At 38.8% G+C, this 24,051-nt stretch overlaps 1 protein-coding gene across 1 annotated transcript in view; it reads right to left on the bottom strand.

The window, feature by feature from the left end:
• Positions 1-24,051, bottom strand: part of LOC136857683 (potassium voltage-gated channel subfamily KQT member 1) — a 266,956-nt gene that overhangs the window by 221,302 nt on the left and 21,603 nt on the right. The window lies entirely within an intron of this gene.

A 24,051-nucleotide genomic window follows, 5' to 3' on the forward strand; every position in this document is an offset into this window, starting at 1 on the left:
TTCATATCTACTCAGTTCATATTATAGAGATCATATTGTGCAGATCATATGAAACAGTCAGATGTATCAAATGGAAGAAGTGGTCTAGTGTGATGGTCAGAGCTAAGAGTTGTGTTTTCAAGAGGTCTTGTAATCATCGAGGAGGTCTACAAGTGGTGGTTGTATCCGAGCAGAGACGGGTACTATGCTGATAAAGAAACATCATCTTCTTGTGAGGATGGACTTCACAAGATGTTTCAATAATATTTTCCAATTTCTTATAATATATTGAATGGACGTAATTACATTGGAGCTCCCTACACGCGTACATGGTATGTAGGCCAACTCCTTGTTATATAAGAAGATAACAGCAGACGGCTCCCGACTTCAGCTCAGAGGTTTTCCCAAGAATTTCAAGTTCAACAGCGGTGTATGCCGACATCAGGTAATTAAAGCATCAGACATGTTATGCATTCATAACATGAAGAAGAATGTAATCAGCGGCGATATCACATCTCACTTCAAGTTCATGCCAATAGCTTTTTTTGTTTAGATTAAATTTTCCTTTTATTAGTACCGCAAATCTCAATATATATTTCTTTTGTTAAATTAAAAGACGTCAATGATTGTTCATTGTGACGTAAATTATAGTCATAAACTCAGTTTTATTTTAATTATAATAAGTGATTCCAGTTCCATGTACAATCCTCAATTGTGGAAATGCAACAGTAATTTAATATTGTCCTGATCCATATCCCTGTATATTGCCAGATATGTGAGTTTATCACCTCACGCCTTGAGATAATTGATATAAGAGGTATGCTCTACCGAATTTTGTTGTTTTTCTTAAAAAAGCAACTGGCGCTCAAACAAATGTTATTTATATAGTGTGGAAGATATGAAGGTATAAGAGTAGTGGTTGGAGTAGCCACAACGTGTCGCCAGCAACGTGGGACTCGAAAGGTTCAGAAAAGTGTTTCTGAATGGCAATATACATGGATCAGTTCTTTTAATGAGTACGCACATGTTAAATTCACCGAGTAATGTTAGGAAGGTCATTTTGTCGAAGTTTGTATTTAAGGGGTAATGTCAAAGGAAGTGCAAGGGGAAATAGCTTTGAGATCGCGAAAAATTAGTAGGAAACCGAAGATGGACAAGGATAGCAATAAGCAGTCAGGTGATGAGGCTGAGGTTATTGTGTCCAAGGAAATCCAAGGTGGTAACATAAATAGGAAGTTGGTGACTAAGGTGGGACCTACTGAAAGTCAGAAAATAGTAGAAACTGAGGAAAACGCTGTCACGCAAGATCAAAGTAAAGGGGTGATTGACCTGGGTTTATTTAATTTGCTGATGTCCAAAATGACTGAGCAGAATAATGCCATGAGTGAGAAAATTGAAACGGTTATTAGTGAGAAAATTGAATCTCAGAATAATATTATGAGTGAGAAAATTGAAACGGTCATTAGTGAGAAAATAGAATCTCAGAATAATATTATGAGTGAGAAAATTGAATTTCAGAATATTATTATGAGTGAGAAAATTGAAGCGGTCATTAGTGAGAAAATTGAATCTCAGAATAATATTATGAGTGGGAAAATTGAAGCTCAGAGTAATGTCATAAATAGTATTAATAATAAGGTCGATGATGTTAGTAATAAGATAGATCATAAGGTGTTAGAAATAAGTAAGCAAATTAATAATTTAGAAAGTAAGGTAAATAGGGATTGTAGTGACATCAGAGCTGAGATGGAATTGGGTCGGAGCAATCTCCATACGGAAATAGAGCAAGTTAGTGAGACATGCATCAAACAAGGGCATACGATTGATGAATTAGGCGCCAAGATCGAGTCTAATAAAGGAGAAATCAATGAGTTAGTAGAAGAAAGGTTTGAAAAGATAACCAATACAGTGGGGCAAGAAACTAGGAAATGTATTAGTAGGGTAGAACATGTGGAAAGGAAACTTGGAGAAGTAGGTGATCTAGGGAGTGAGCAGAAATCATTATCACAGAAGGTGAGAGAATCGGAAAAAAAGTTGGAGGAATTAAGAAAAATTCAAGAAAAGGCTGAGGAAACAGTGGAAGAAAAATTTCTGAGTTGCCAGAGAGTACTCCAGAAAGAAGTGCGTGATAGTAAGAATGTACGTGAGATAATTGTAAATAATGGTTTAATCACTAGAGATCATGATTTACCTAAGTTTTCTGGGAAAGAATTCAACCCGATGGAATTTATGAGAGTAGTAGAGAAGAAATTTGCTGTTCAATTAAGAGACAATATTATTAGCTGGGAAACTGTATTGGAGATCTTATCTAATGCTTTCGTAGGAGAGACTAAGTCTTGGTTTCAAGTATATAAAAGCTCGATGTCTAGTCTAACTGAATTTAAGGAGAAATTCATGGCTAAATTTTGGAGTGAAGGTGTTCAGAGTAGAGAGAGAGAGAGAGAGAGTAATGTTTGGCAGGTATAATTCTAACGAGGGTGTTAGAATGACTGAATACTTTTTGGCTCATGTTTTGGTGTGGAGAAATTTAGAATGTATTGGACCTGAGGCTGATATAGTTAGACTTATGGCTAAGCACTATCCCGATAGAATAAGAGAAGCTGTTTGTATGCAAAGAGTGGAGACTATTAAGGAAATGGAGATTTTGTTGGAAAGTTTTGATGCTTTAGGTAGTAGCTTGAATAATAGTAGGACACTAAATAGGAATGTAGAAGGAAGGGGTAACCAATCTAATAATCAGGACAGGCCTATGAATAATCGTAACTACCGAAGAGAATATCAGGAGAGACCTAATAATAATTTCCACAGGGAGAGAAATTATCAAAATAGTTCGGAAAATTTCAGGACTGGGAGGCGTGATTATGGTAGTCAACCAGAAGCTGCGAGGCGGGAGAATACAGGCCATAATAATAATAATAATAATGACGCTAGAGGAAAAAGGCAACAGGGGAGGCCGACTGAGGTGTGTAACCAACAAGTCGTAACCGAACCAAGTACTTTAAACGCGCAACGGACTATATAAACAGGTCACTGAGACAGTCCGTAAATGGTGAGTTCACGTATAAGGTAGATAAGTATGTCAATGTCGACCAGCCTATAGTTGTAAGTGAACATGATTGTGACCTAAGTAGCAATAATTCAAATGTTTTAAGTGACGACTTAATCGTAGACAATAAATTTTATAAGTGTAATTTAAATTTAGATATAAGGCAAGATTTGTTAAGTGATCTTATATTATGTAATGAGGATAATTTAAGTAGTGTTACTGTTACACCGACGATTGAACTGCTGATATGGGGCAGAAAAGTTAAGATTTTGTTGGACTCTGGTAGTGAGAAGTCATGTGTAAATTCCAAGCTGTATGAGGAAGTTTTGAGAGAGAAGTATGAGGTAGCGGAAATTCCAGTGAGGAATACGTTCATCGTAACAGCTGTTGGAAACAAGTCTCACAGAGTGAATAAACAAATAGCTGTCCCCATTAACATAAGTGGAGAATGTATTTTCCAACCATGCTTAGTTGTGCCTAATTTAGTTTATGCCGTTATTTTAGGTACTGACTGGTTAACGTGTCACAAGGCTAAATTAAATTTTGATCTGTGTAATGTCAATCTTATTTGGGGAAAGAGTAGCAGGGAAGTCAGTTTACCATATGATGTTTTGTCAGAAATTAGTGCGAATAAAGTGTGTTCTAGTATAGAAGGGCCTTGTGAAATTCCTAATATTAGGAAGAATATTGATGTCTGCCATGTGTCTATACAGAGAGATTCTAGAGATGAATTGTATGAGACAGTGGAGAAATGTAATTTAGCGGAAAGTCAGAGGGACGAATTGTGTGAATTATTGATATCACAGAGTGATGTTTTTAGTGACCGGCCTGGTAGAACACATCTTTACGAACACAAATTTATGTTCATGATAACTTTTGTAGGACCGAAATATCCCATTCCGTTAAAATACTCTAGCGCTGTTGAAGAGCAGATTGACATTATGCTAGATTATAATATAATTGAACCATCATGTAGTCCTAATTTGAATCCACTTGTTATTATACCTAAGAAGGATAACACGGTAAGATTGTGCATGATAATTTTTGTAAGACTAAATTGGATGAATTTGAACTTGGTGACAAGGTTTTACTCAGAGTGCCACTCCCGTCATCAGCAGAAGCTGGTCAATTTTCTAAGTTTTTCTTGTTATATCAGGGATACTTCACCGTAGTGAAACGGATTGGGAAATGTGCTTATTCATTAGAAAACAAGGAAGGAAATATCGTAGGCACATATAATATAAGAAATCTTAAGAAATATACCATGTGAGTTTGTTGATTAATTTTCATTATTATGTTAATTCACCATATTTTATGAAGCTGGCATTGCGAACAGGACTTCAGTGAAATTAGCGTGTGTTGTGATAATAAGTGAAGCACGGCAGTGCAATAAACTCCAGTGCTTGGAGACAGTGTATATAATGAAATGTCTTCGAGAATTACTTTTGAACACTCAATGAACGTTTGAAACGACAGAAGTGAGAAAGAAATGTAATCTATATGTAAATAATACTGTATAATCAAAGTGAAAATGATAATTGATCAATGTTTTAGATGTGTAACAACGAACATCCAGATGGATGATACTATGTACCCAATTTGTAAAGGGCATTTTTATACATGTATCTATGGTGTACTCGATTTCAGGTGATTATGTATATATTTCATGAATCAATCGATTCATTTAATCGATTATTTCATGAGGGAGGCGTTCTGTAACCGTACAACAGGGTTACAGATTCCATTCAGTATTTATTATTATTATTATTATTATTATTATTATTAACCCGATTCATTAGATTTTATATATTCTGTTTCTCATCATTTAGACTGTAATAATTAGGTATCGCGTATATTATTGTATTTAATCATAGGTTAAGTGAAATTTATTTGTAATTATTCTGTATTGTAGTAAGTGAGATTTGTTGGTTTCATATTGTCATGCTGTGGCTTGTAACTCTGGCTGGATGAGCTGGCATAGTATTTTGCAATCGAGGCTATGTTTAACTGTGCAAGTAGATTTTCCGGTGACGCATTCAGCTTAGTCATTCTCAAGCCGCTTGGGTACGCTTAGACAACACTTGAATGATGACATCAGTGCGTGGGCACGTGATTGCGACCAAGTGTCAGTATTCGCCAGCTACTGTATGTTGAAGTGGAAGGGATGAACAATGAGTAAGGAGATGAGTCGTCATCGCGAGGTGATATAAGTCAAGGCGACGGTGGGGAGAGGTATTCTGTTCATAGTACTCAGTTCATAGTACTCAGTTCATATCTACTCAGTTCATATTATAGAGATCATATTGTGCAGATCATATGAAACAGTCAGATGTATCAAATGGAAGAAGTGGTCTTAGTGTGATGGTCAGAGCTAAGAGTTGTGTTTTCAAGAGGTCTTGTAATCATCGAGGAGGTCTACAAGTGGTGGTTGTATCCGAGCAGAGACGGGTACTATGCTGATAAAGAAACATAATCTTCTTGTGAGGATGGACTTCACAAGATGTTTCAATAATATTTTCCAATTTCTTATAATATATTGAATGGACGTAATTACATTGGAGCTCCCTACACGCGTACATGGTATGTAGGCCAACTCCTTGTTATATAAGAAGATAATCAGCAGACGGCTCCCGACTTCAGCTCAGAGGTTTTCCCAAGAATTTCAAGTTCAACAGCGGTGTATGCCGACATCAGGTAATTAAAGCATCAGACATGTTATGCATTCATAACATGAAGAAGAATGTAATCAGCGGCGATATCACATCTCACTTCAAGTTCATGCCAATAGCTTTTTTTGTTTAGATTAAATTTTCCTTTTATTAGTACCGCAAATCTCAATATATATTTCTTTTGTTAAATTAAAAGACGTCAATGATTGTTCATTGTGACGTAAATTATAGTCATAAACTCAGTTTTATTTTAATTATAATAAGTGATTCCAGTTCCATGTACAATCCTCAATTGTGGAAATGCAACAGTAATTTAATATTGTCCTGATCCATATCCCTGTATATTGCCAGATATGTGAGTTTATCACCTCACGCCTTGAGATAATTGATATAAGAGGTATGCTCTACCGAATTTTGTTGTTTTTCTTAAAAAAGCAACTGGCGCTCAAACAAATGTTATTTATATAGTGTGGAAGATATGAAGGTATAAGAGTAGTGGTTGGAGTAGCCACAATAATTTTGTGTTTTCCCGGGCTGATTGGTTCAGACGGTTGAGGAGCTGGCCTTCTGACCCGAACTTGGTAGGTTCGATCCTGGCTCAGTCCGTTAGTTTTTGGATGTGCTCAAATACGTCAGCCTCGTGTCGGTAGATATACTGGTACGTAAAAGAATTCCTGTGGAACTAAATTCCGGCACCTCGGCGTCTCCGAAAACCGTAAAAGTAGTTAGTGGGACGTAAAGAAAATAACATTATTATTTATAATTTTGTGTTTAGCTCTTTTATTGGCAGTATAGATAAAATTTTATGGTAGTTCCACGGGCAATGAAGAAAGTGTATACACGAAACACAACAATTAATTTCATTATTATTATTATTATTATTATTATTATTATTATTATTATTATTATCTATATGTTAAAACAGTTTATTAAAACAGCTTTGTCCAGTCCTCCCGGCCGATCTACTGGACCGATTTGCTTCATTCTTTTTTTAATTATCTCCGGAATTACCTACCGGCGAATCATCGGGCACTGGCAGGTCAAAAAGTACAGTCAACTCTGAGTAATCCTAACAGTAAATCACTAAATGACTGTACTAAGCGGGATGCGCACAGTTATTTTTTTTGCTAGTTGTTTTACGTCGCACCGACACAGATAGGTCTTACCGCGACGATGGGACAGAAAAGGGCTAGGAGTGGGAAGGAAGCGGCCGTGGCCTTAATTAAGGCACAGCCCCAGCATTTGCCTGGTGTGAAAATGGGAAACCACGGAAAACCATTTTCAGGGCTGCCGACAGTGGAGTTCGAACCTACTATCTCCCGAATACCGGATACTGGCCGCACTTAAGCGACTGCAGCTATCGAGCTCGGTGCGCACAGTTAAAGATCACTATATTTCTGCAAACATGTCGGCGAAGCTAAACGATTAAAAAAGACAGGCGTCTATACGGAAACTGGCAATTTCAACTAAACTTGGCACCACATATGACTTAATACCATCTGAAGAGAAATGCTAGCACCCCTACGGTTGGGGGTTGCGAGGGACATGCAAAAATAATAAAATACGACCAATATTAGTGTCGAATCCATAGTTTTCGGAGTCGGCGAGAAGAATAGTGACACTCCGGATGCCGTTTAAGTCCAAGTTCAGCCTCCATTGGCATGTGAGTTCGAAGGGTTGTAAAAGAAAATATCCAGAATGACCGAAATTAGTGTTTAATCCACACTTCTAGGGTTCCCTAGGCGAATTTGCTACAGTCCCAGTGATAGCTGGAATAATGTACACCATATCTACGCGAAACTATAAAATAGTTCGTAAAATAACAATCAACGCCACAATAAAGACATCTACAAACATCACTTGACATATACTTAACAAAAACCAAAACAAAACAAAACAAAAACAAAAACAAAAACAAAAACAAAAACAAAACAAAACAAAACAAAACAAAACAAAACAAAACAAAACAAAACAAAACAAAACAAAACAAAACAAAACAAAACAAAACAAAACAAAACAAAACAAAACAAAACAAAACAAAACAAAAACAAAAACAAAAACAAAACAAAACAAAACCATGGCCCAACAGCCCCAAAGGATCATGTCCTACCAAGCAACCGCTGCTCAGCCCGAAGGCCTGCAGATTATGAGGAGCCGTGTGGTCAGCACGCCGAATCTCCTCGGCCGTTATTATTGGCTTTCTAGACTGGGCTCGCCATGTCACCGTCAGATAATTCCTCAATTTTAAGCAAGTAAGCTGAGTGGACCTCGAACCAGCCCTCAGATCCAGGTAAGAATCCCTGACCTGGCCGGGAATCGAACCCGGAGCCTCCGGGTAAGAGGCAGGCCCCTACACCTCGGGGCCGGCAACGACACATACTTAACAGGTAATATAAATCGTAAAAGGAAAACATTAAAAAAATCCTGGGCAATTCATGGAACAATTTCATATCAAGACACGTTATTTGACCTGCTTACAACGAATGCTGCGGATCCTCTAGTCTATATGTTAAAAGAGTTTACCAAAAACAGCTTTGGCAAATCCGTCCGTCCGTCCGGTCTACTGGACCGATTTGCTTCAGTTTGGTTTTATTCCCTCCGGAATTATCTGACAGTGAATCATGAGACATTAATAGGTCTCTAAGTTCAGCTAACTTTGAGTAATCATAACATCCAATCATTAAATGACTACTTCAATAATTGCAGGCGAAGGCTACATTCTATATTTAGCAGGTTGCTAAGCGACTAACACTTTCAACCGTTTATTGCGTGAATTATTTTTCGTTATCGTTTGGTGAAGAAAATTTCTTACGTTCAGTGTTTTAGATTTACCAGCAATTCTTAACAGGGGCTAATAGCTTAACACTCGTATGTGATGTAGATTGCTACAACGGGGTATATATACGATTTTTCACGATTTTACGCTAAGCTTTTAACATTCAAAGACCGAACATTACTGCCTACTGGCCATGGGTACGTATTGCAGGGCGCAAGTACAACTTGCACGACCGTAGGTCGGTAATGTAATGCCTTTGAGGGTGAGCCAGAGGTACTCCTGAAGCTTGTGGTAATGTGATGGGGAGGGCCCACGTAAAATAAACGGTGGTTGGTACGCGTGGATGTTGATGGGGTGGTAGGGGTACCTTTGGTTGTAGGGCTGTTTTGTCATATGTTATGTAAAATACAAGGCGTCACTGGTATATGTGTTTAATTGACTGTACAGATGAAGGTGTGCCGTAAAACTACCTCTGTCCACAATCCACAGGTGAAAAGTTATCTGTTCCCTGAGGGCAATAGTATGCAGTAAAGGGTTAATATTCCGATATTTGTGATTTTCATCCTTAGCAATGTCATTGCATGCAGCCATGTTTGATTACAATCTGTCAAGTAAGAGATTGGAAGAATACTATTCCCTGCTAGATACTCTTTGATTCTCTAACCTTTCCCAGCTTCCAAATATATATAACTTAAATGCTGTTAAGAGAAAAGAATTTCTACGTACAAACAGACCCCATCATGACGTATGCGTTTGACATTATCTGGGAACACCTACTCAGCTTCATTAGAAATAGTGAAGGCCCCGTATCTTAAAAAGTTATCTGCCTGACTAAAACCCTCTTTGGAGAGTAGCCTATCAGTTCACAAGAAAACCATTCTACATAGAAGAACTGCGATTAAAAATACCATAACCTTCTACGACACAATACCAAGCTTTACATAAAAAACTGCAGGATAAAAAGTGAATATATGGATCAATTTTTACCAAATAGAAGGCATGATGACGTCAGAGTGAATGAATTTTGACTACGTACTGCGGTATACCATAACACGCTTCTTATTTAATGTTCATAAAACCATTGAAAAGGGCAGGCAGACAATATGACTACGAGAGACATATCAAGACGAGTTACCTGACCTATTTACAACAAATCCTACGGAGCAGCACGGGTCCTCTAGTTATTATTATTATTATTATTATTATTATTATTATTATTATTATACTCTTATTTGTTAGGCGGATCTTCCGATGAGCGAAATAAATTTGCGTCCGTGTATTCTTGCATAGTCTAGCGACGACTATGATTTCATCTAGAGATTGTCAGCATACTGTTATCTACTTAATGCGAGCAGAACTTGTTCTGCGGAGACATCCGTTCTACCCTTCACTTCGGAAAGGTCGTAGCATTTCCAATGCAATAGGGGTGAATTTAGTAGGCTTTGTCCTAATCGGCAAGGTGGATGTTTGACACAAATGCCTGATAATATTACCGTGTCTGATATGCATTCTTTCGGTAATTTTCCTCCAGGATATGACACACTTTACCCGGCAAAGGGTGCTTACGATCGGGAGATGTTTCAAGAAAGTGATGCAGCCTCACCCTGTACGTTACCTAAATCTTTCAACATGCGACTATCACACTTAAGCCCCTCTAAAACCCTCCGCAAACATTATCCCTCCGGGTGGGATGAGGATGTAAGAGACACACACAGTGTAGTTCTATCTAGCATGAGAATTTCTACCGCAGAAGTATCCATATATAATAAAGTGCTTGCCTTCAGTGGCGTTAATGAAGTAGAAATATCCAAAAGAAATGTTACTTATTGTTTGAGTCGGATACTTCTCGAAACTGACTTTTAACCGTAGAATTTTCAGCACATTTACATTTAGAAATCGAAATGAGACCGCTTCATTATTAATAATGTTATTGATTTTTAAGTCCCATTGATTACTCTTACGGTTTCGGAGATACAGAAGTGCCGAAATGTTGTCCCGGATGCGATCTTTTACGTTCTGGTAAATATACTGCCGCAAGACTGGCCTATTTGAGCATCTTCAAATACCACCGGACTGAGCAGAGATCGAACCCGCCTACTTGAGATCAGAAAGCCAGCGCTTCTACCATCTAAACTACACTGGTTGGCCTGTTTCACTGTATTAGTGTGAGAGATGAGCTGTGGTCACTCAGGAAAGTACGAAGGTAAAACCACATTTGTCTTTACTTCACCCCTTGTCCTTTCCCTTTGCGTAATAACAAATAATGACGTATGGCCTCGGGAGAGGCCTGGTGCGGGTCTTTTTCTCGTAGACGGCTTATTAGGCGACCTGCATGTCTATGAAGATGAGGGCCCTACCTAGGATGATTTCTAATGCTGAATACGCCACACACACCCAGCCCTCGAGCCATTGGAATTAACCAATTACGTTTTAAATCCCCGACCCGTCCTGGAATCAAACCCGAGACCCTCTGGACCAAAGACCAGCACGCTAACCATTTAGCCTTTTCGTAATACGATGTCTGAAGGAGCCAGGCAAACGTAACTAATGTAAATTAAATACATTTCTTATATTTTTATACCATTTTTACACTTCACCTTTTGTAGGCTTAAATTCTCCGCGGCGCGTCTATCAATTCATCCGTTTCATTTCTCTGGGCAGCAAGTTCGTCATAACTTCCAGCTAAACTGGCTGTTAACTCTGCGCCGTGCATAGAGCAGCTCGTAAAACAGAGCCATGAATGTTACAAGCACGTTCTATATCCAGGAGAGAACTTCAAGTTGTGTTCCTTCAATGAGCCCTGCTTTAAATAGGACGCATCTTAACTTTCAAAGGAATGTGTACAGTCTTTGCAAATAATAATTAATCACACTTGTACTTTCTTCTGACTACGAAAGGCCCCGTTTCGTCAGTTTAGGTAGCCAAACTTCAATTTGTCTTCCCTGGCTGTATCCTGAAGAGGTAGCAGCATCTACAGAGGAAGAGTTCCTCGCATAGTACGAGACTAATGTAGAACTTGAGGACAAAAATACGCTCTTTTCTTTGTAACTGAGAACGATAAAAAAATTCCACGATAATTCTAAAAATGATATCGTTAAAAGATCTTGAGATTCAAATACCGGCCCTGATAATGACTCTCCCCGTCGTAATTTGTCTCCAATATTCCTCAGTTACTATCTGTCTTAGCAGTCTGCATCCCCGGTGTGGAACTATGTGTGACAGCGTATGGCAATGCATGATCTGACAAGCACTCTCATACATACAGTAGGCCTACATGTCACATGGTCCAAGCGAGATTTGAACGCAGGGCTACATGAATAATGACAAGATACCAAAAGAAAGCTTTTCACTATGCGGAGAGTTAAGGGGTGACATAAAAAGAGAACAAAGTTTCTCACTGTGCTGAGAACAAACTGTTAGACATCGGCCTTTCAACGCTGCATTCCAGTTTAAGATTTTCACCTCAAGGAGATGCTTGCATCTCAAGGACCAAGGGAGAAGTTTTCATTCCCCTTCCCGAGGGGAAGGGGCGGGCCACCTAGAAGGTAACGCCTTCTCTCTGGCCAGGAGATTCGGCGGGTTTGGGGGATTGCTGGAGTTGGAAAAGAGGGACGGAGCTTTGTATTGGTGAAGGAGTTGGAAGGGGGTCTCGACCTCTCGGCTAAGTATTTATTGATCTTTCAGTATATACAGTATTTTACAATATTTTACAATTTGGGATATTTATAATTTGATTTTTACTTTTGGTTTTTACAATGGTGGTTGTTCTTGCTCTTGTCTTCCTCTTCTTTCCTGTCTGGTTGTATGCTAATTACAAGATGGATTTGTATTTTGAGGGATATCCTTAACCCCCGTTTTTTTGGTTTTTTTTGGGTTGCATCTCAATGTCTTGCGAAGGGACTGAGGTGCTAAAAAATGTAGTGTACGATAGGTTCAACTCACACACAGCAGACTTCTAGGCAGAGTGTATAAACAACGCTTGCCCCACAGTACTAAAATTGATCGGTAAATAATGGCGACTACATCGAAAAATGAAGTGGTTATACCTGTGTTTGCAACCAATAATTAATTCATGCTGCAGTTCTTTTCTTGTTGAATATGAGCGATAGGCCTTGTTTTAAACATAATCCTTATGAAGACCCCGGTATAGAAAGCCAAGGATAACGGCCGAAGATATTCGTCGTGCGGACCACACGACACCTCATAATCTGCAGGCCTACGGACTGAGCAGGCGTCACTTCATAGGCCATGGCTCTTCGGGACTGTTGCGCCATGGGGTTTGGGTTTGGTTCTTATCAAGACATACATTGAGAATTTTATAGTCTGTACTTCCTTACAGTAGGTATACATTTTAAAACAGAACATACATTTCAACCGAGGCTTGTTTATATAACGTACCCCACGACTATTAAGTTCACGGATTACATACTAAGTTTACCGAGCTCGATAGCCGCAGTCGCTTAAGTGCGGCCAGTATCCAGTATTCGGAAGATAGTAGGTTCGAATCCCACTGTCGGCAGCCCTGAAGATGGTTTTCCGTGGTTTCCCATTTTCACACCAGGCAAATGCTGGGGCTGTACCTTAATTGAGGCCACGGCCGCTTCCTTCCCACTCCTAGCCCTTCCCTGTCCCATCGTCGCCATAGGACCTATCTGTGTCGGTGCGACGTAAAAAAAAAAAAAAAAAAAATACTAAGTTAGGCAACCGGCACAGCTGTCTTCAGTCAACTTGTATGTCGTGCACACTGCATTTCAGAAAACACGTAGGCGTTCTCTTTCATTCTGTAAGAAATTGCTAGCATCTATATATTGGCCAGGGAATATCCGATCAAGGAAGTAAACTGCTTCTTACCAGTCGTTCCTTAGTTATTGATGGTTGTTGATAGCGATTTATTTATTTATTTATTTATTTATTTATTTATTTATTTATTTATTTATTTATTTACTTATTTATTTATTTATTGTGCTTCAGACAGGTATAAACCTAATGATGTGAAATACATATAGCCTACTATTACATTGAATACAAACAAATATCAACTTAAGATTATATTATCTCCTATGGAAGTCCTTGTAAATATTGAAGTCATATATAAAATAACAAATCACTTTTCTTCAGTAGCATATCTTACAAATATTCAGTTATATACGCACATAATGTAACAAAGTATTTAAAATATAAAAATTATTTAGTAACGGCTTGTATTATTACTGTAGTGTATCTATACAAGATGGTAGTGATGTTATCGAAGATAATAATAATAATAATAATAATAATAATAATAATAATAAGGTGGATTGTATTACTAGAAACCAGAAAGTTAACTAAACTATGAAGTTAACAATAAAAGTCAGCAAAGTGGGATTTTAATTTAGAACAGAGCACAATTAGGTTGTTTGTTTACATTGTTTTACTATGGAAGAGTATGTAGTTGCAAATATATCTAGTCTGTACTCATTGTTATATATATTAAATATTTTCATTAAGACTAGTGAATTACTATGTGGTTGGGTTCTTGATCTTGAGCAGTAGAAGGTAATATGTTTTGGGCATGTAGATGGATTAGGGACAGACAAGTTGACAAGTTATAGACAAACAGAAGAACTGCAGTTACTCGTATTTTTGCTAAGGACTTATAGCCAAGTTGTTTCATAAGTCGTCATAAGAATCAAATTTAGGGTAATTATTAGTTATTTTGTACGTAAGGTATCTAAGAAATTTGTTTTGCACCATTTCAACTTTGTTTTAAAGCCGGGATTCCAAATGAACGATGCATATTCCAGCAGAATTCTTACAAAGGAGTTGTGTAATCACTTCATTGCCTCGGGATTTGTGAAATCACGTGTGTATCTCTTAATAAATCCTAACACTCTGTAAGTAGGCCTATCTGCAATAACTTCCTTGAAGTGTACAGAGAACGTCAGTTTAGCGTCAAAATGCACACCCATGACAGAATTCACTAATGACAAATTAATATTCAAAATATTATACGAGTGACTAATTTATTTTTTATTCCTGGAAAATACCATTAAATTACACTTGTTTATGTTAAAATAGAACTTGTTAATAACGCTCCAATGTGATATACTATTGAGGTCTTCCTGAGGAAATATGCAGTCCTCCTGTGACCAAATGGCTTTGAACATTTTTATATCGTCTGCGAATAGCAATGCGTTTGAATACTGTACGCATTTAGGAAGATCATTAATAAGTAGTAGAAAGAGTAATGGTCCAAGATTTGAACCCTTATTTGAGGTTCGAATTTTTGGCAAGTGCCATGGAACTTGGAACTAAAGTAGTGAGATTAGAGTAAAACGTTCTGGGATCAACCTCATTAAGGATAGCCACTGTTAGCGCCTATATTTTAACCTACAAACCTACCTACGGAGCTAAAAACCGTGCCGCTTCTCAGGCAGATTAAGCCGCTCGGCAGCGAAGGTGGTTATTATTCGTTTAATAGAAGTTTCTCCTCATCAGAAGTCTGGCCACGTCGTTTCCGACATTTATTACACGCATCTGAACAGACAGAATAGTGTTACGAATAAAACACCGTCTGTTTTATCTCTCTGATTCAATTGTAAGATGACCCAATAAATGAACAATTCTGTTCATGCAGGAATGACCACACTCACTAATTGCTGCCTATTTAAATGTTTCGGTCCACTTCACAATAGGCTCATTGACATTACCTGGTAATATGCAATATGCAATCCTGATTGACAGGTCTTTTACTTTCGCTCCTGCAAGCTCAGTCACTTTACACAGTACAGCTTCTGGCCACCACAATAAACAATGACTATTGCTTGGATCAACTCCAGAGACAGTCCAGTAATTCACACAGTCAGAGACAGTGAACATCTTAACACTGACAACTAAGCAGCAACAGGTCAACAGTGCTAGGACAATACTCCTCACAATAACGAACATTAATACTGTTTCGATTACATTCACGACAGCTGCTCCACACGTTGACTTCATGAGGGCCCTCATTTCATAGTAATACACATTATACTCCAGGCAGTACGAAACGAGTACTCTGCTCAATACAGACGATACTCTGACTCCGGTGGGGCACAGACGTCAACGAGGAACTTCTGCCGTCAAGCTCCAATCACTCACTCCAAGTTGGTACACTCAAAGGCAGTACACATACCAAACTCCACTCAAATACTCTGACACCGGTGAGACATTGGCGGAAGCCAAAAGCGCTGTCGCCCCAGTCCGACGACTGAACTCGAACACTGACTGGTGGAACACAAACCACTCACTCGACCCTCCAACACTAAAACCACACCTTGTTCGCGGCGGCCTTGTATTTATATCTTGACGATGGGTTACTAGAATATTCAGGGGTCGGCGGAACATTCTCGTTTCTTGTTCCAGAAGGTGCATGGTAAAAACCAGGCGAAGAGAACAATACATGGAGAGGCCGGCCATGACCTCAGGCTGGAGCTCCCAGTTGACTCACTAGCCCCTTCTAGGAAGTGCCGAAGGGGACTACAAGAGGCCTGGCACGTAACAATAGTAAATCAAGATTATCAAATTAACTCACAGGTACATACTCAGTTCTGCCGACCATGATGGCCCAAGAAATGAAGTGATGATGATGTTGATAATAAAATAAAAATAAAAAATAGAATACTCTCTTCCCCTCGTTCTGAATTACCAGAAACAAAGGAGAGAGGATTAGTTTGTTGTAATTCAAATTGTTTTGGAGAAGGTACTCAAGTAATTTACTCGCGCTCTATTGTGCACGCATGTGAACAATCAGTCCATCGTTGCTCACCTCGACGAAATGAACGTGATACATGAAGTCAGTCCTGTTCATATTGCTGCTGTAAATGAGAGTTGGCTCCGTATTTCGATCGCCTCATGTATGGTTGATATCACGGGCTGTGATATTCACAGACATGATAGGACGAACAGACGAGGTTGTGGGGGTTGCCCTATATTGGAACTCTGTGCTTAAGAGTAGAGTTGTACGCACGTCTACTTCTGCCACAAAACTGCTCCTGAATGTAGACTATGTTTGTAGAGGTGATTGTCAATACCGTAAAAATACTGATAGGTGTGGTATATAGACCTCCTGACTTCCACGACTTAGAAGACAGCTTACTGAGACTGCTACCATCATACGAGCACGTGATTCTTCTTTGAGACCTCAGGACAAATTTATTAACCCAGAGCAGCGACGCCTTACGACTACAAAATAATTTTAAATCCTGTGACATGATTATATTGCCCCTAAAACCCACTCACCACGTCTATACTTCCACTATTTCTGCTGATACATTCATAAACTTAGTAAATAACAAATAACATCCAAAAACTCCTTCACCACGGTCAAGTATCTGTTCCTGACATATCTAAACATGATCTCATATATGCTTCGCGTGCCTAAATACCGACCGAAATATGTAACGTTTAGAGACTTTAAAAGCATGAAATTAACACAATTGAGACAAGATACACAAGACTGCCCCTGGTATGACATAGTGATAAAGAGCGACATTGATGAGAAAATGGAAATCTTTAATTCATTTATACATAAATTGTATAACAAACATGTCCCCAAGTATAATGTGAGGGTAATACGTCCGCCTTGTCCTTAACTGACTACTGATGTTGATGGGTTATCACTCACTGACGAGCATGATTGTCTTCTTCAAAACTCAGTTATCGTGGGTTCTCAGATGATTGTAGAGGCCAATCTTGGAGCCACAGATTCAGCCGCACTGCTGACATATATTTGGTCTGGCGGGGGCTGGCTGTATAGTGTTGGTTTTCTTCAAAAGTTCCCGTCGTTTCCTAGCATTGCGCTTGTCAGTTTCTATTTTCTGACGTTGTTGCTAAAAGCGCCTTCCAAGATATTACGACGCTGTACTGGACGATCGAGTACAGATCTTCCCAAGTGGCGGTTTTAATCTAACATTTCTTCATGTAGGTCTTTAGTGTATCTCTGTATCACTTCTGTGGTCCTCTGTGTCGTCTTTGACCATCCTTTAGCTGGGAATAAAGAATTCGTTTTGGCAGATGGAATTCAGGCATACGAACAATGTCGCCTGTCCAACGGAGTTGGTGCTTGAAAATCATGGCTTCAATACTAGTGGAGTTTCCTTCTTCTAGAACACTAATGTTAGTGCGCCGATCTTGTCATTTCGCTCCAGGATCCTTCTCATGCAGCGCTGGTGATACTTTCCCGAGCATCGTATGTGCCTTCTGTAGGTAGTCCATGTTTCACACCCATATGTAAGACTGTTCACCGTAAGTAAATCTACCACCTCGAGACTGAAGTATTTGAGCACTTACAAATACCAACGAACTGATCTGCGATCAAACCCCTCTACTTGAGCTCAGAAGGCCAGCGCTCCAATATCAAGTCTTGAGGTGAAAATTTAAAGAAAGACTGGCTCCTTTTAAGGCAACGACCAATTCTTTCACAATCTATCCTTCGGTCTCTGTTTCATCATTCACAATGAAGAGACACGACGTTTGTCCGCCAAGAGATCGCTTCCTCCAGTAGTATTTCTAACCTAGAGACATGTAGTATACCATAGGATGGAAAGCAAACACGGAGTGAAGAGAGAATACATCTCGATTTCAAAACTAGCGCGCCTTTTCCTTTTTCATTTCATTTTCATACAGAATGTTTCTATCCTTCGGAAGAAAGTGTTTTTGAGATTCGATTACAGCATCTCAAGAACATGTCGCCTCAACCAACCGACCGACCGACCGACCGACCGACCGACCGACCGACCGACCGACCGACCGACCGACCGACCGACCGAGCCTAATTCTCTTTGGACGGCCGCACACCAAAGAAATGTGAATTGTAAAAACAAATCAAAAATATTGCAAAGAAAAGAAACATTATTAGAAATGGAATCATTCCAGTTTTTGTTGTGTTTTCATTGGAACATGCAACGTAGAGCAAAAAGGACTGTCTACAACCTGCATAATTAATCAGAAACAGCATGACAAGTGACTGAGTAAATCCAAGGGGCAGATTTCAAGAATATTCTGAAATTAGTATGTTTCCGTCTACAGTAACCTGAGGATCCACTATGGAAACTAACCTTGGGTATGTCCGCAAATACATTTTATAGAATAAAATATGGAAGGATGTTAATTTAATTCCTTTGCGTTCAAGTAAGAACTATACTTAAGTTTCTATCATTGTATGGTGTGCAGCTTACCTTTCAGCTTCATAACTGTTTCTGACATCTTCGAACGATTGCCAAAGTTCACGGGCTACGTCTGGAATAAACGCCAGTTCATTAGGTAACCAGCATAGGACGGTATTCACAACAAATGCCATTTCAGTCACGTGGAAGCAATGTGCTCTGTATGCTGCAAATATTCCATAACTTTTTCCTGACAACATTTAACTCATATATATTTATATACCATATGTGTATTTCTATTGATTTTAACAGTGGAGTTTACATGCACATATTAATAGTTACATTATTCGAAACATGAAGTATAGCACAGTGAGAGTATGTTATTCTTGTTTATAACTTTATAAGCAGTTTTTAATGTTGATGTTGTATTTCGTGGGCCTAAATGAATAAGTTTTAACTCAATATGATTTATTGTATGGTAACACTCGCATACTTGGAGGTAAACTAATTATCCTCAACATTCAGAGTATAGTGAGAGGTAACAAAGTGAATAAATGTATCAACAATGAAGAACGCACCCAGAAGGGATATCATTATTTCTAAGTCCATGCCGTTGACAGCTAGAGGTTCATCCACCTTTAGGGGCAGTTTCTCATCCCAAGGGCGTGAGGGTGCCATGGACCTCTACTCGCTCATCCACCTCCTAAGAGGCGCTGGTACTTGGTAGAAAGGATCTCCTTATACTGGAGATAACAATGGTTGCAGTGACAAGCAGCGATGCAGTTGATCTAAATTCGTGAACATTTCCATAACTGTAGCTCGTTGGTAAAATGTGTCAGATATAGAAGATTTGGGTTTTCTATATTTTTTATGTATACGTTTTATATAAAACCAATATTTCTGGAGTTAAGTTGGAAATTTTTGGAAGTCGTAATAATCACGAATATCTCCGTCATTATTCGTCGTAGCGGTCAAAACATATGAAAATAAAGGATAGCACAACTTTTATAACTTATAAGTATTTTAGTCTGTCGAAACACGAAACAAGCAGGTATGATATGGTGTTCTAAGTGTTATACTTCATGTTTCTACATACTAAAAAACTTATAAGTTCTATTAACTGAGTCGATACTGAAGAAGAAGGTTCCTTCTTAACAATCAACCTCTATTATGCGCTGTTACAGCTAATATTAACGGAGAAATTTGGCAGTTCCTGTTTTAGCCCCGCAATAATCCCGCGCTACTACATGTTACTTAAATAATGCATAATCTATACCCGTAACGTTGAAAGAAGCATTCTGACAGATAGGGCTGGAGGGAGGAGCATTGTACGTGCCGTCACACGGTGTTGCCACATTCCTGCATCCCTTTCTCCTTCCCCTCGTTTACGGCTCACTTGGTCATTCGTTCACACTGCTGTGTTTGTACACAACTCAGAAGTGATAGGTTTGGCAACTCCAAGCAACACGAGCCGGTCAGCAGGCTTATCTCCATGCCACAACTCCCTTCTCCCCACCGAGGCAGGTAGTAAACGGACCTGCCTCTAAGAACTGTCAGAATGCTTCTTTCAGTATTACGACCTTAGCGCATAACCCGGCTATCTCTGAACTTAATGCCAAGTTTCGATTAATTGTGTTAAGCCGTTTTCCCGCGATTTAAAATCAATCAATCAATCAATCAATCAATCAATCAATCAATCAATCAATCAATCAATCAATCAATCAATCAATCAATCAATCAATCAATCAATCAATCAATCAATCAATCAATCAATCAATCAATCAATCAATCAATCAATCAATCAATCAATCAATCAATCAATCAATCAATCAATCAATCAATCAATCAATCAATCAATCAATCAATCAATCAATCAATCAATCAATCAATCAATCAATCAATCAATCAATCACTCACTCAATCAATCAATCAATCAATCAATCAATCAATCAATCAATCAATCAATCAATCAATCAATCAATCAATCAAGAGTTAACCTACTTTCAACTTTGTAATGTACTGTGTATCAGTCTAATCCGAGATATAAACGAAGAAGGCAGAATTAAAAGTGCACGAAGTTGCAATTTTATTTGCATACGCATAGATGTCTTCGCCTGCTAAAATTAGCGGTCGATAAAACGGAAAAATGGTCAGTATAAAATGGCTATCTTCAAGTATGTTTCATAGTGCATCTTCATTAGTTTTTCAACAAGTGATTAATCGCGAGGTTTTAAGTAGGAAGTTACATTCAAGAAATTCCTGGGTTGCTTATAAAGGATAAATGAAAGATCATTAAATTCCGTCACTTGACATCCACTTTCGTAAAGAAAAGAAAAGAAAAGAAAAGAAAAGAAAAGAAAAGAAAAGAAAAGAAAAGAAAAGAAAAGAAAAGAAAGTGATGTTGAGATATAATCGCGGGGTCATAACGCGGATACTGAGCAGTTAAAAGTTAACAGCTGGAGGAGCAGAGAGGGTTCTGGGAGAATATTGTGTCATAACGACGTAAAAGACAGGCAGCTGCTGGCTTGGCTAATGGAGAGCACGAGGCCTAAATATAGCGTTTTTCAAAATGTGTAGACGTGTTCAGACTAGCAGAATGCTCATATTTTTAAAGTCGTCCAAACTAAGTAACAAGGTTAATATTACTTTATTCATACATAATAACATTATCTAGTGAATTCAAATAGAATGGCTCTTAACAAGAAGGAAATTTCAACCAAATTACAATCTACTGACTGGCAGATAATATCCTATTTTCTATTAATTTCAATTTTCTTAACTGTATTACTTTCTTCCTTAATTATTCTGTATGCATGCGAGTGCTAATCCCGAAATATGGACACTTTTCTTTGAAGATAAATTCAAAGCTGTTCAAATGTATAACTTTAGGCCCCGGAAAATATCGACGTATGGATACAATTTTAATGACGGTGCAGACCTTCGTTTGGGGATAATTGGTGGCTAAACGGTGAGTCGTATCTCAAAACAGATAGCACAATCGCCGTTCAATTTGGAGAGATCTACAGCTTTGCTCCTATGACTTATTGTCGTATCTCGATTGTTGATACGTTAGATAGCGCTGCATTTCTTGATTATAATCAAATCTCTCCAGTTCGAATGTGACTGGCATTAGGAAAAGGGGCCTGTCTTTATAATGAAAACTCGCCATCTCTATTGTGAATGGCAGTCGCCAAGTGAGCCTGCCGTTACGTTAGAAACTCCCGAACTCGATTGTGATTGGCAGTAGGAAATGTGGCCTGCCATTATCCTCAAAACTTCCCTAATGCCTACCTTACATCCATGTTTTGTTTCCCGGATAGCGCTAAGAGACATGCAATTTAATATAGTCTTACTCAGTGCTTTTGCAGTAATTTTCGGAGAAATGCGTACACAATCTAGAATACTGTAGCGAAGTACGGGTACATTTCCTAGTTGATCATAAACCATCCTTTTAAATACACATCGTAAATAAGACGCGATTGTGAAATACGTTTTTATAAAACTTCACAGGAAATTTAAGAGTTTGTGTCTGCAGCAAGTATAATTAAGTAACACAGAATACCCTGTTTGTATGAAATATTCACAAAACGCTAGAATTTAGCCTCAATATCAAATTAATAAATGGGCCGATGACCTTCGATGTTAGGCCCCTTTAAAAAACAAGCAAGAACATTAATAAATAAGGATGAAAATTTGTCGATCTTAATTATGGAATTTAGACATTGCGAACCATGAAAATTTCAATGAGATGGGTGTTTCTGTATGGCCTGACAGAGTTTTCTGATGTGTCGTAGTCCAGGTGAAACTTTCAAGTGAAGCGTGGCTCCATATATCGATATATAACTTTCTTATTTATTTCCATATTTCAATTTTTCTTCATTTCTTTCCCTGAAGGCTGCTTGCGTACCCCCACTACCTCAGGCTTACCCCTAGGGGGATGCGTACCACACTTTGAGAATCACTGTCATAGAGGATGGATTTTATTTTCAAAACGATCCAGCATAACATCTTGAAAGTTTTAAACCCCTGGCTTGATGGAATGTAGGCCTATCCAATTTCATAAATCGACGTTCTCTTCAGATTCCCACATTAATGTGCGATAAAATACAACATTTATAGAGAAACATAAAGAAACAGAAGTTGGCGAAATAAGTTATGACTTATTCGGGAGAAACAATAAAAAGGCTTTCATGAGATTGTAACTCTTGATCTCACGCGGAGGAAGGTTTCACAACGGTGAACATAAAAATGTTGAGCGACGGAGGCGTTACCAATTCACAAGCTCATTTTAGTGAGATTAACAACGTAAACTAGCGGATGATACTCTGCCGTACAAAGACAAGCTTAATTCTATTAGGCTCGGAGCAATCAGTTAATGTACACAAGCAGTGCTTATAACACGCTATGGTGCACAGATACCGACGTGAAAGGGAAAAAGACGGAACGCTAACCATACGTAGCTGAGAGCCTTGATAGACTTGTAGAGAGCATCCTACCATTGCGAGAGATTGTTACATTGCGATTAAAGTAAAGATTCTTGTAAATGAGAGATTCTCAAGTTGTGGCACGCGAGACCATAGGAAAGACAAGCCATTAAACGGAATTTAATAATAGGGGTAAATGCTGCCTTAAGGGGGAAATTATTTGTCTTAAGAATTATCATAAAGGATGAGTCATGACCCCAGGAGTTCTTTTAAGTGCCAGTAACTCTATCGATACAAGGCCGAATATTTCCGTACTTTCAAATACCACCAGGCTGAGCAAGGAACGAACCCGCCAAATTAGGGCTCAAAATGACCGCCCGAGCCACTCAGGCCGGCAGGAAAGTTGACAAGAAGAGTCCGGATCAAGTAAGTGGACATGATATCAGGCCCCGTGATTGCCATGTACAGTAACCTACCTATCGTAAGCTCCTGGGGAAGTAAACTGGGCTAGGATCGGGCCGACAGAAGAAACGGCTCAGTGACGGGGCAGTTAGCAAGGAACAATGGACCGGGCGAGTTGGTCGTGCGGTTAGGGGAGCGCGACTGTGAATTTGCATCCGGGAGAAAGTGGGTTCGAATCCCACAGTCGGCAGCCCTGAAGATGGTTTTCCGTGGTTTCCCATTTTCACACCAGCAAATGCTGGGACTGTACCTTAATTAAGGCCACGGCCGCTTCCTTTCAGCTCTTAGGCCTTTCCTGTCCCATCGTCGCCATTGGACCTATCTGTGTCGGTGCGACGTAAAGCCACTGGCAAAAAAGCAAAAAAGAACAATGAAAAAATACTAACATTTTAGCTTTGCTAAAAGGACCTTCGTAAGAAAGTCTAAAATATATTCTATTGATCAATATGAAGAAAGATATACAATATTGTTTCAATCATTCAATTTCACGACGCTGTACGTCAATTATTCAAACGTTCTATCACGTAAGACGAAGGACACACTCATTTTGACTGATATCCACCACAGCTTT

Source organism: Anabrus simplex, chromosome 1, assembly GCF_040414725.1.
Source record: "Anabrus simplex isolate iqAnaSimp1 chromosome 1, ASM4041472v1, whole genome shotgun sequence".
NCBI classification, from domain to species: domain Eukaryota; kingdom Metazoa; phylum Arthropoda; class Insecta; order Orthoptera; family Tettigoniidae; genus Anabrus; species Anabrus simplex.